We start from the raw sequence: 12,866 nt of genomic DNA on the forward strand, positions 1-12,866 counted from the left end.
AAATTCATAGACCACTCCCATTTTCACAACTGAGGACTGAAGAAAACCAAGAGGTTAAGGGGCCTACCCAGTGTTACACAGGTGGTGGAGAGGTGTTCTGCTCAATGGTTAGGTTCATGTTGGGGCTCCGCATTTACAGCTGATAGGAATGTAAGGACCAGCTCATGCCATTTCAAACATTTCCAAGTGATACTGAGAGAGATGTTGAAGGTGCAAAATGAGGGTGCTGAATGACCTCACAAAGTGGGAATGGTGGGCCCATTTTGATATGAAATTCAAAACAAGTTCATGACCAAAGGAAATAATACAAAATGACAACATAATCATTACACTCCCCTCTCCCTTAGAAGTAAAAATCAGTATACCCCTCTCTCTCTCCAGCATGAAAGGATGAGATAAAGGCTCAGCAGCAGCCCCCGTGAAACACATGGTCAACACTGTGAAGAGGTGTTACTAAGACGATTTGCTCCGACGCAGAGATGGAAAGAGACAACTCTGCCCTTAGCCTGATCAGGCCCACAGGAAGGAACCATATTGGGGGAAGCCTTTGAGAATGTGGCAATGAGAGGGAACCTTATTTGGGAGGGGATTCCCTGTTGCCGATCTTGAAAACGCAAAGATGGGACATTCGTTTACTGGGGCTGTTGCAGAGGGGATGCGCCCAGAGGTTGGGCCACCCTGCTTGAGAATCAAAGCACCTTCTAGTCCTAAACTGCTTGAGTGCTGCAATCGCCGGATTTGGGGTCTGGGGCAACCCAGGTCTTCGTCCGAGATTTCCGGAGAGCGCTTTCTCTTGGGAACACGTCTGGGGACTGGCTTCTCTGCTTCCACTTTTGCTGGCGTGGCCAAAGGAACCTCCGCGTAGGCCCGGTAGCCACCAAGCAGTCAGTATGTCTCCCGATACCAGCCCAACTGCGTTTCTCCACACCCTCGCTAGAGGACATGGTAGTGACCAGGGGTAGGTTGAGAAACGGGAGCCACTGCTGCTGCAAAGAAAATCAGAAGTGATCAGTCCCTGCTGCTGTACCCAGTCTCCTGCCAGAATTTCCCTCTCTCGTGTCTCTCCCAGTTTCTGGCTGAAGGCCTTTAATCTACTTGACATCCAAAACACAGCCTTGGCCCATCACCTCTATGAGTCCCTAGAGAAGGGACACTGGCTGCAAAAGCAATTCCTGGAGCGGACGGCTGCAGCACATGAGGAAGTCTCTTCACCGTTTCCAGTGAAAACAGGAGAACCCGAAAGAAATTGCAGTCAGGATCCTCTCCATCTCTCCCTTCCACAACAAAGAAAACATTTCTTGCAGTCTGTCACTTCTGAGGCTTTAATGGAAATACCGTTCAAGGTTTGGGAAAAAATAATCTAATATAAATTGGTTAAAAACCCGCCCGCCTTGGCAACCCCTCTTGGACCCCATTTATACTGCGTGTTTCGACCACACTGAACTCTAGCCCTGTGATACTTTTATCTAGATTAGAACAAGGCCAAATACTTAGGCAGAGTGATCAGGAGACCTAGAACCACGTTCTGTATACCAAGACTAGACTCACATCAACCCAGTCTCCTGGGACACCATCTCCTCAACTCTCCAGTCTCAATAGCACTTCAACACCCCTCTTGGTTCTTCCGGTCTTCCCATAAATATGGCCCCACCCTGTCCCCTAGTACTCAGCAGCGCAGGATGGGATGTGTCTGAGGGGACCGATATAGATGTCTGCATGACAGCACAGAGGTGCCTGGGTTTGAAGGTGCGGTTCAAGAGTGGCCCTCTTCCTCCAAATGCTCCATTTACCATTTGTCAACAAAAATGCACTTGTCTTTGGTTAAGAGGCCAATCGGGAAAGGGTCTGAATGGAAGCATCCTGTAGCCCAAAGGGGAAGGCTACATTTATAAAGATCAGAAGCATCCTGCACACTTGTCCAGGGATGACCTTTCACTTGTCCTCAGCATTGAGCACTGTGGGTCCCTGAAGGTGTCCCAGGTCACTGGTATTACTTACAGCTGGGAATTCGCTCAGGTGTATGTGGTGGGCAGGCCGCACAGGGACATGTGGCAGCCAGGGGAGGTTGTGTGTACACCATGCCTCCTGTACAGATGCCCCATTTCAGTGAACATGCTGCACTGCCCTCTCAGGGAACAGAGGACAGGTTAGAGGAAATACAGAAGATCTGGTCAGACATCCTCTCTCAGACAACCAAAGAGATTGGTATCTGGTGGAGAACTGTCAGGGAAGTTTCTCTGAGGGCAGCACGTTGGCATAGTTACCCTGCCATGGCAACTGTGTGAAGGCCTGTGAGGGCATCATTACCCAGTGAGGTCATATAAGGAACCTGTGACTTGAGGGGCAGGCTTCAGGAGGAGGGGCAGTTTTGTGGAGGAGAGCAGGGGGGAGGCAGAGGTACTCTTCATGGCCCCTCACACCTGGGCCTCCCCGCCCATGCCCTAGTCTAGTAGACAACCCATGCGGGGCGTTCCACTGGGCTGGCACAGCCCCAGGGGCCCAGGAGGGCAAGAGAGACCCACATTCTGAGATTGGCTTGAGAGGCAAGATTAACGTAAGAGACAGCTAGGTTGTATGGCACTGACCCAAAGAGGCAGAGATTTGTGTGGACTGGGGAATCAGGGAAGGCTCCTTGGCAGTGGGCCTGAAGGACAAGTGAGATTTAGACCCATGGGGAAGAGAGGGAAGACATTCCAGTTTAGGAAGAATAAAAGCAAAGACACACTCTCCTCGACCTTGTCCTGCCCCAAATATAAATTCATAGACCACTCCCATTTTCACAACTGAGGACTGAAGAAAACCAAGAGGTTAAGGGGCCTACCCAGTGTTACACAGGTGGTGGAGAGGTGTTCTGCTCAATGGTTAGGTTCATGTTGGGGCTCCGCATTTACAGCTGATAGGAATGTAAGGACCAGCTCATGCCATTTCAAACATTTCGAAGTGATACTGTGAGAGATGTTGAAGGTGCAAAATGAGGGTGCTGAATGACCTCACAAAGTGGGAATGGTGGGCCCATTTTGATATGAAATTCAAAACAAGTTCATGACCAAAGGAAATAATACAAAATGACAACATAATCATGACACTCCCCTCTCCCTTAGAAGTAAAAATCAGTATACCCCTCTCTCTCTCCAGCATGAAAGGATGAGATAAAGGCTCAGCAGCAGCCCCCGTGAAACACATGGTCAACACTGTGAAGAGGTGTTACTAAGACGATTTGCTCCGACGCAGAGATGGAAAGAGACAACTCTGCCCTTAGCCTGATCAGGCCCACAGGAAGGAACCATATTGTGGGAAGCCTTTGAGAATGTGGCAATGAGAGGGAACCTTATTTGGGAGGGGATTCCCTGTTGCCGATCTTGAAAACGCAAAGATGGGACATTCGTTTACTGGGGCTGTTGCAGAGGGGATGCGCCCAGAGGTTGGGCCACCCTGCTTGAGAATCAAAGCACCTTCTAGTCCTAAACTGCTTGAGTGCTGCAATCGCCGGATTTGGGGTCTGGGGCAACCCAGGTCTTCGTCCGAGATTTCCGGAGAGCGCTTTCTCTTGGGAGCACGTCTGGGGACTGGCTTCTCTGCTTCCACTTTTGCTGGCGTGGCCAAAGGAACCTCCGCGTAGGCCCGGTAGCCACCAACCAGTCAGTATGACTCCCGATACCAGCCCAACTGCGTTTCTCCACACCCTCGCTAGAGGACATGGTAGTGTCCAGGGGAAGGTTGAGAAACGGGAGCCACTGCTGCTGCAAAGAAAATCAGAAGTGATCAGTCCCTGCTGCTGTACCCAGTCTCCTGCCAGAATTTTCCTCTCTCATGTCTCTCCCAGTTTCTGGCTGAAGACCTTTAATCTACTTGACATCCAAAACACAGCCTTGGCCCATCACCTCTGTGAGTCCCTAGAGAAGGAACACTGGTTGCAAAAGCAATTCCTGGAGCGGACGGCTGCAGCACATGAGGAAGTCTCTTCACCGTTTCCAGTGAAAACAGGAGAACCCGAAAGTAATTGCAATCAGGATCCTCTCCATCTCTCCCTTCCACAACAGAGAAAACATTTCTTGCAGTCTGTCACTTCTGAGGCTTTAATGGAAATACCGTTCAAGGTTTGGAAAAAAATAATCTAATATAAATTGGTTAAAAACCCGCCCTCCTTGGCAACCCCTCTTGGACCCCATTTATACTGCGTGTTTCGACCACACTGAACACTAGCCCTGTGATACTTTTATCTAGATTACACCAAGGCTAAATACTGAGGCAGAGTGATGTGGACACTCAGAACCGCCTTCTCGGTACCAAGTCTAGGCTCACATCAAACCAGCCTCCTGGGACGCCATCTCCTCATCCCTCCAGTCTCATTAGCACTTCAGCATCCCTCTTGGTTCTTCCGGTCTTCCCATCAATATGGCACCACCCTCTCCGATGGTACTCAGCAGCTCAGGATGGGATGTGTCTAAGGGGACCGATATAGATGTCTAGGTGACAGCAGAGTGGTGCCTGGGTTCGAAGGTACGGTTCAAGAGTGGCCCTCTTCCTCCAACTGCTCCATTTACCATTTGCCAACAAATTGCACTTGTCTTTTGCTAACAGGCAAATCAGGAAAGTGTCTGAATAGAAGCATCCTGTAGCCCAAAGGGGAAGGCTATATTTATAAAGATCACAACCAACCTGCACACTTGTCCAGGGATCACCTTTTTCTTGTCCCCAGCAGTGAGCACTGTGGGTCCCTGAAGGTAACCCAGGTCAATGGTATTACTTACAGCTGGGAACGTGCTCAGATTTACGTTGTGGGCAAGCCCCACAGGAACATGAGGCAGCCAGGTGAGGTTGTGTGTACAACATGCCTCCTGTAGGGATACCCGTTCTCGGTGTACCTGCCGCACTGCCAACCCATGGAACAGAGCACAGGTTAGAGTAAATATAGATGATCCGGTCACACATTCTCAGTCAGACAACCAAAGAGAATGGTATCTCGTTGAGAACTGTCAGCGAAGTTTCTCTGAGGGCAGCACGTTGGCAGTTACCCTGCCATGGAAACTGTGAGAAGGCCTGTGAGGTCCTCACTACAAGGTGAGGTCATAATAAGGAACCTGTGACTTAGGGGTCAGGCATCAAGAGGAAGGGCATTTTGGTGGAGGAGAGCAGGGGGGAGGCAGAGTTACTCTGCCTGGCCCTTCAGACCTGGGCCTCCCCACCCATGCCATAGTCTAGTAGACACCCCACGTGGGGCGTGCCAGTGGCCTGGCACAGACACAGGGGCCCCAGGAGGGCAAGAGAGACCCACATTCTGAGATTGGATTGAGAGGCAAGATTACCGTAAGAGACAGCTAGGTTGTATGGCACCGACCATAAGAGGCAGAGATTTGTGTGGACTGGGGAAGAAGGGAAGACTTCTTGGCAGTGGGCCTGAAGGACAAGTGAGATTTGGACCCATGGGGAAGAGAGGGAAGACATTCCAGTTTGGAAGAATAAAAGCAGACACAATCTCCTCGACCTTGTCCTGCCCCAAATATAAATTTATAGAACTCTCACATTTTCACAACTGAGCACTGAAGAAAACCAAGAGGTTAAGGGGCCTACCCAGTGTTACACAGGTGGTGGAGAGGTGTTCTGCTCAATGATTAGGTTCATGTTGTGGCTCCGCATTTACAGCTGATAAGAATGTGAGGACCAGCTCATGCCATTTCAAACATTTCCAAGTGATACTGTGAGAGATGTTAAAGGTGCAAAATGAGGGTGCTGAATGATCTCACAAAGTGGGAATGGTGGACCAATTTTAATATGAAATTCAAAGCAAGTTCATGACCAAAGGACATAATACAGAATGACAACATAATCATTACCCTCCCCTCTCCCCTAGAAGTACAAATCATTATAATCCTCTCTCTCTCTCCCATGAAAGGATGAGATAAGTCTCAGCAGCCGCCCCCGTGAAACACATGGTCAACATTGTGAAGAGGTATTACTAAGACGGTTTGGTCCGACTCAGAGAAGGAAAGAGAAAACTCTGCCCTTAGCATGATCAGGCCCACAGGAAGGAACCACACTGCGGGCATCCTTTGAGAGTGTGGCAATGAGAGAGATGATTCTTTAGGAGGGTACTCCGTGTTGCCGACCTCGAAAAAGCAAAGATGGGACATTCGATTACTGGGGCTGTTGCAGAGGGGATGCGCCCAGAGGTTGGGCCACCCTGCTTGAGAATCAAAGCACCTTCTAGTCCTAAACTGCTTGAGTGCTGCAATCGCCGGATTTGGGGTCTGGGGCAACCCAGGTCTTCGTCCGAGTTTTCCGGAGAGCGCTTTCTCTTGGGAGCACGTCTGGGGACTGGCTTCTCTGCTTCCACTTTTGCTGGCGTGGCCAAAGGAACCTCCGCGTAGGCCTGGTAGCCACCAACCAGTCAGTATGTCTCCCGATACCAGCCCAACTGCGTTTCTCCACACCCTCGCTAGAGGACATGGTAGTGACCAGGGGTAGATTGAGAAACGGGAGCCACTGCTGCTGCAAAGAGAATCAGAAGTGATCAGTCCCTGTTGCTGTACCCAGCCTCCTGCCAGAATTTCCCTCTCTCGTGTCTCTCCCAGTTTCTGGCTGAAGACCTTTAATCTACTTGACATCCAAAACACAGCCTTGGCCCATCACCTCTCTGAGTCCCTAGAGAAGGGACACTGGCTGCAAAAGCAATTCCTGGAGCGGACGGCTGCAGCACATGAGGAAGTCTCTTCACCGTTTCTAGTGAAAACAGGAGAACCCGAAAGTAATTGCAGTCAGGATCCTCTCCATCTCTCCCTTCCACAACAGAGAAAACATTTCTTGCAGTCTGTCACTTCTGAGGCTTTAATGGAAATACCGTTCAAGGTTTGGGAAAAAATAATCTAATATAAATTGGTTAAAAACCCGCCCGCCTTGGCAAGCCCTCTTGGACCCCATTTATACTGCGTGTTTCGACCACACTGAACTCTAGCCCTGTGATACTTTTATCTAGATTAGAACAAGGCCAAATACTTAGGCAGAGTGATCAGGAGACCTAGAACCACGTTCTGTATTCCAAGACTAGACTCACATCAACCCAGTCTCCTGGGACACCATCTCCTCAGCTCTCCAGTCTCAATAACACTTCAACACCCCTCTTGGTTCTTCCGGTCTTCCCATAAATATGGCCCCACCCTGTCCCCTAGTACTCAGCAGCTCAGGATGGGATGTGTCTGAGGGGACCGATATAGATGTCTACATGACAGCACAGAGTTGCCTGGGTTTGAAGGTGCGGTTCAAGAGTGGCCCTCTTCCTCCAACTGCTCCATTTACCATTTGCCAACAAAAATGCACTTGTCTTTGGCTAAGAGGCCAATCGGGAAAGGGTCTGAATGGAAGCATCCTGTAGCCCAAAGGGGAAGGCTACATTTATAAAGATCAGAAGCATCCTGCACACTTGTCCAGGGATGACCTTTCACTTGTCCTCAGCATTGAGCACTGTGGGTCCCTGAAGGTGTCCCAGGTCACTGGTATTACTTACAGCTGGGAACGCGCTCAGGTGTATGTGGTGGGCAGGCCCCACAGGAACATGTGGCAGCCAGGGGAGGTTGTGTGTACACCATGCCTCCTGTACAGATGCCCGATTTCAGTGAACATGCTGCACTGCCCTCCCAGGGAACAGAGGACAGGTTAGAGTAAATACAGAAGATTTGGTCAGACATTCTCTCTCAGACAACCAAAGAGATTGGTATCTGGTGGAGAACTGTCACGGAAGTTTCCGTCAGGGCAGCACGTTGGCAGTTACCCTGCCATGGAAACTGTGAGAAGGCTTGTGATGTCATTACTAACCAGTGAGGCCATAATAAGGAACATGTGACTTGGGGGTCAGCCTTCAGGAGGAGGGGCATTTTAGTGGAGGAGAGCAGGGGGGATGCAGAGGTACTCTGCCTGGCCCCTCACACCTCGGTCTCCCCACCCATGCCTTAGTCTAGTAGACACCCCACTTGAGCGTGCCGATGGGATAGCACAGCCCCAGGGTCCCCAGGAGGGCAAGACAGACGCACATTTTGAGATTGGCTTGAGGGGAAGATTACCGTAAAAGACAGCTAGGTTGTATGGCACTGACCCTAACAGGCAGGGATTTGTGTGGACTGGGGAATCATGAAAGGCTCCTTGGCAGTGGGCCTGAAGGACAAGTGACATTTGGACCCATGGGGAAGAGAGGGAAGACATTCCAGTTTGGAAGAATAAAAGCAAAGACACACTCTCCTCGACCTTGTCCTGCCCCAAATATAAATTTAGAAAACCCTCACCTTTTCATAACTGAGGACTGAAGAAAACCAAGAGGTTAAGGGGCCTACCCAGTGTTACACAGGTGGTGGAGAGCTGTTCTGCTCAATGGTTAGGTTCATGTTGAGGCTCCGCATTTACAGCTGATAGGAAAGTGAGGAGAAGCTCATACCATTTCAAACATTTCCAAGTGATACTGAGAGAGATGTTAAAGGTGCAAAATGAGGGTGCTGAATGACCTCACAATGTGGGAATGTTGGGTCCATTTTTATGTGAAAGTCAAAACAAGTTCATGACCAAAGGACACAATACAAAATGACAACATAATCATTACCCTCCCTTCTCCCCCAGAAGTTAAAATCATTATAATCCTCTCTCTTTCCACCATGAAAGGTTGAAATAAATGCTCAACATCAGCCCCCATGAAACACATGGTCAACACTGTGAAGAGGTGTTACTAAGACGATTTGGTCCGACTCAGAGAAGGAAAGAGACAACTCTGCCCTTAGCCTGATCAGGCCCACAGGAAGGAACCACATTGGGGGCAGCCTTTGAGGGTGTGCCAATGAGAGAGAACCTTCTTTAGGAGGGGACTCCCTGTTGCCAACCTTGAAAAATCAAAGATGGGAAATTCGTTTACTGGGCCTGTTGCAGAGCGGATGTGCCCAGGAGGTAGTGACTCTTGGACTACTATTTTAGCGGTTGGGCCACCCTGGTTGAGAACCAAAGCACCTTGTATTCCTAAGCTGCTTGAATCAGCGGGTGCACGTTAGGACAGACGAAGCTAGGCCTCATTTGATCAGACTGCCTTTGGGAGTGATAGACGGTAAAATGTGAAAGGGAATGCTCTGGAGGAGGTTTGTCATGGCACGTTTGCCAGCATGAGACCATTCAGATTCTCCAAGGCTCCAGAGATTACTTGGCTGGGAGCGTCCTTCTGATGTGGTGCAGGGAGTTCTACCTTAACAGGCCCTGACTGGGCATCTGGGGGAGGCAGAATGAATGGTTTATTAACTTAAGAGAGCGAGAAACTCACCTGGGGGCTTCCACAAAACCACTTAAAAAGACTTGTACCTGGATTCTTGAGCCAACCCTCAGAAAACTTATCTAGATCTGGAGTAGGGCTCAGGAAGCTGCACTTTTAATAAGCTTCCTGGGCAGTCCCACCACAGTGGTCCATGGATAGAGTGACCAAATTATTGTGTATTCTCGGTTGCTTTTGGGAGTTAAAGTGGGCAATGTTAAAAACTGCAGTAGGCATACGTATAAACAGGGAATATTCAAGGCAAACAGAGGTGTATAATTATTCTATGCATGAATCAGATTTGACAAAAGCTAGCCTGGTGGTTAAAGAACACAACCCTTGGGACAGACAGACCAGATTCTGTCCTACTTACTTGTGTGATTTTGACCAAGTTATTTTATCCTTCTGACTGTTTCTTCATATGGAAAAGAGCTATGGCTGTACATTTAGCACAATATTCTCTTTTGGCAAAGGTTGCTCTGGGTCCGTTTGTGTTCTCTGCAACTTAATCCTTTCCGGTGTGCAAGCATTTTTAAGTTGTTTGGTGAAGTATTACATTTGACTTTCAACTGTTCATTACTTTGGGCAAAGCTTATATAATGCTGCAGAGACTAGAACCTATGCAGAGATAGTGAGAGGATGTTATAAGCTTATTCTGTTGGTTTATAAAAAAGTTTAACCTTTTCTCCTCTTCCTCCGCCTGCCACCAAGAGATGAGAAAGAAGGCAGAGCCTGGAAATGCACACCAAGCAATACTTCTGCGTCAGTTTGCCTTTTATTCCTCTGCCAGTACTTCCCAGAGAGATTTCACCAAAAGTGCCTAAGCTTGCCATGGCATTGTTGTGAAGAAAATTTCTTTCTATTGCTAGTCACATGCCCTTTTCCTTCTCCTGGGCGCTTAATTGATGTTTGGGGGCAGGAAATAAAATTTAAACTAAAACATCAAAAAAAGAAAGAGAAAAAAGAAAGATGAGCTCAGGTAGGCGTTATTGTGGTCCAGATAAGGTTTGGTTCATTCATTCCCTCGATTAGCATTTATCCCCCTTTGTGCCAGGCATGTGGGGGGAGAGAGAAATGTCTTCAAAGAGTCTGTGGTTGTATGGGGGAGGGAGCTGTGGAAATCTGTCATTTAGAAACAGCATGGAAGTGCTAGGGAAAAATTGTTTTGTTCATTTATCACTCACACATCCGTTCACCCATAGCAACTACAAAGGGTTTCACGCGGAGGAACTGGAAGCCCTGAACTTGCCGTTCTAGTCAAGGGGAAACAACAATGTAAACCACCAGCAGTGGTAAGCCACCAGTAGTGATTTCAAGCCAGAAGGAACCACTCACCAGTGGAGAGAGGCACAAGGTGAGCAATGACTTGCAGAAAGGAGGGGTTATTCATTCCAACTCCTGAGTTCAAGTTCATCTGGGTTGTTGTGTGGTTCGTGCTTACTGCATCTTTTTTTGGAACGTGGCTCCACCCTCCAAGAAGGGTGAGGATGATCACCCTTCTTTCCTCCTGCTGTGCCCCGGGCTCACCCAGCGGGAGTCTGCAGGGATGATCTGCTCTGTACTGGCTTTTCAGTCCCACTCCCGGGAGAAGAGAGATGAAGCTGTGTCTCCACCGCAGCTTGGCCTGATTCAGTCACTGGGTGAAAAGGTGGGAAGAAGGTCAAGTTCATGAGAACTGATACACTGCAGAGTCATTTAGTCCTGAAGTACCAGTTCTTGTTGCTGGTGAGTTGCAAAATCCAGGGACCTGAATTTAATTCCTCCAGAGCCACTGAGACATCATTTCCAGGCCCATGGCAGGCTGTAGGGGTGCTGACTTTTCTCAGTGCTAAGGAGCAGCCATCTTCCACAGAGAGAGGACTCTGTGTCAGCAGGAGCAGAACCACACCAGGCACCTAAAAAGGTTCTGCATCCCAGCATCTTCCAACACAGTGATAGATAAACGGGTAGAAGATGTGACAGGGCATTCACAATAGAACAGAATCTTATCCCCAATAAATACGGAAAGATGTTCAACTTCACTACCTAACAAAGAAATGCAAGTTATAAATCTATTTTTTTTTTTTTTTTTTGCTCATCTAATTGGTAGAAAGTTTTAAAAATGCACAAAATTTGCTGCTTAAGGATGTAAGGAAAAGGCCGTTTTCATCTGTTGCTGCTGATGGGGATGGAAATTGGTGCGAACCTTCTGGAGGGTAATTTGGCAATTTGTGTATCAACAGCCTTAAAATGTTCATACACTTTGAGCCAGTAATTTTGCTTTTAGGATCTTATCCTAAGGTGAAAGTCAAACTTATGTACAAGACTTATGTTCAAGAATATTCATCTCAGCCAGTAGTGTAATAGAAAAAATATTAGAAGCTACCTAAAAATCCCACAATAGGGGGTTGGTTAAATAACTGATGGCCCAACTTAAGAATGGAAAATAAAGATGCAGACGTAGAAAATGGACCTGAGGACACGGGGAAGGGGAAGGGGAAGCTGGGACGAAGTGAGAGAGTGGCATGGACTTATATATACTACCAAATGTAAAATAGCTAGCTAGTGGGAAGCAGCTGCATAGCACAGGGAGATCAGCTCGGTGCTCTGTGACCACCTAGAGGGCTGGGATAGGGAGGGTGGGAGGGAGATGCAAGAGGGAGGAGATATGGGGATATATGTGTATGTATAGCTGATTCACTTTGTTATACAGCAGAAACTAACACACCATTGAAAAGCAATTTTACTCCAATAAAGATTTTTTTTTTTTTAAAAAAAGGATGGAAAACAGTTCATTCATTAAAAATGATTTTCTCCAAGAATATTTAATGGTGGGAAGATGTAGTGTAAAAGCAGGGCACAAAATACTAGATGGAGTATTTCATTTTGTTAAAATTTTAATAATACAAGTGCAGAAAAAGTGTTTAAAATAACAGTACTGATTTGACTACGGGACATTTTTTTCTTTAAATTTTTCTGTATTTGGTGTTATAAAGCATCATATATCCTCTCTGAGTCTCAGTTTATGTTCTGTGAAGTGGGACTCATCACATCTACACTGCAGTGCGCTTGGGCAGAGCAGCACAATATTTGAAAGTGCCCTTGACAATAACCAGCCCATTGTAATACTCCAGGAATGGTTATAATATCATTGCCAATGACACACCCATAGTCCGGATATTATCCGTAATGATTACTAAGGTTGTTTATCTCCCTCCACTTTTACTAAGACAACAAAATGATTAATTGAAGACTCTAAGTCATTTTTACTGAGGTTCTTTTTTTTTCCAAAATACTAATTGTAAAGTCTGCAGTGGGTATATAGGTGTTCAACTTTTTTCCAGATTTTATGTTTTTGTTTTTTTAATTTTTTATTTATTATTTTTTATTATTTTTATTATTGGCTGTGTTGGGTCTTCGTTTCTGTGTGAGGGCTTTCTCCAGTTGCGGCAAGTGGGGGCCACTCTTCATCGCGGTGCGTGGGCCTCTCACTATCGTGGCCTCTCTTGTTGCGGAGCACAGGCTCCAGACGCTCAGACTCAGTAGTTGTGGCTCACTAGCCCAGTTGCTCCGTGGCATGTGGGATCTTCCCAGACCAAGGCTCGAACCCGTG

This window comes from Balaenoptera borealis, assembly GCF_965194805.1.
Source record: "Balaenoptera borealis genome assembly, chromosome: 13".
Taxonomy (NCBI): Eukaryota; Metazoa; Chordata; class Mammalia; order Artiodactyla; family Balaenopteridae; genus Balaenoptera; species Balaenoptera borealis.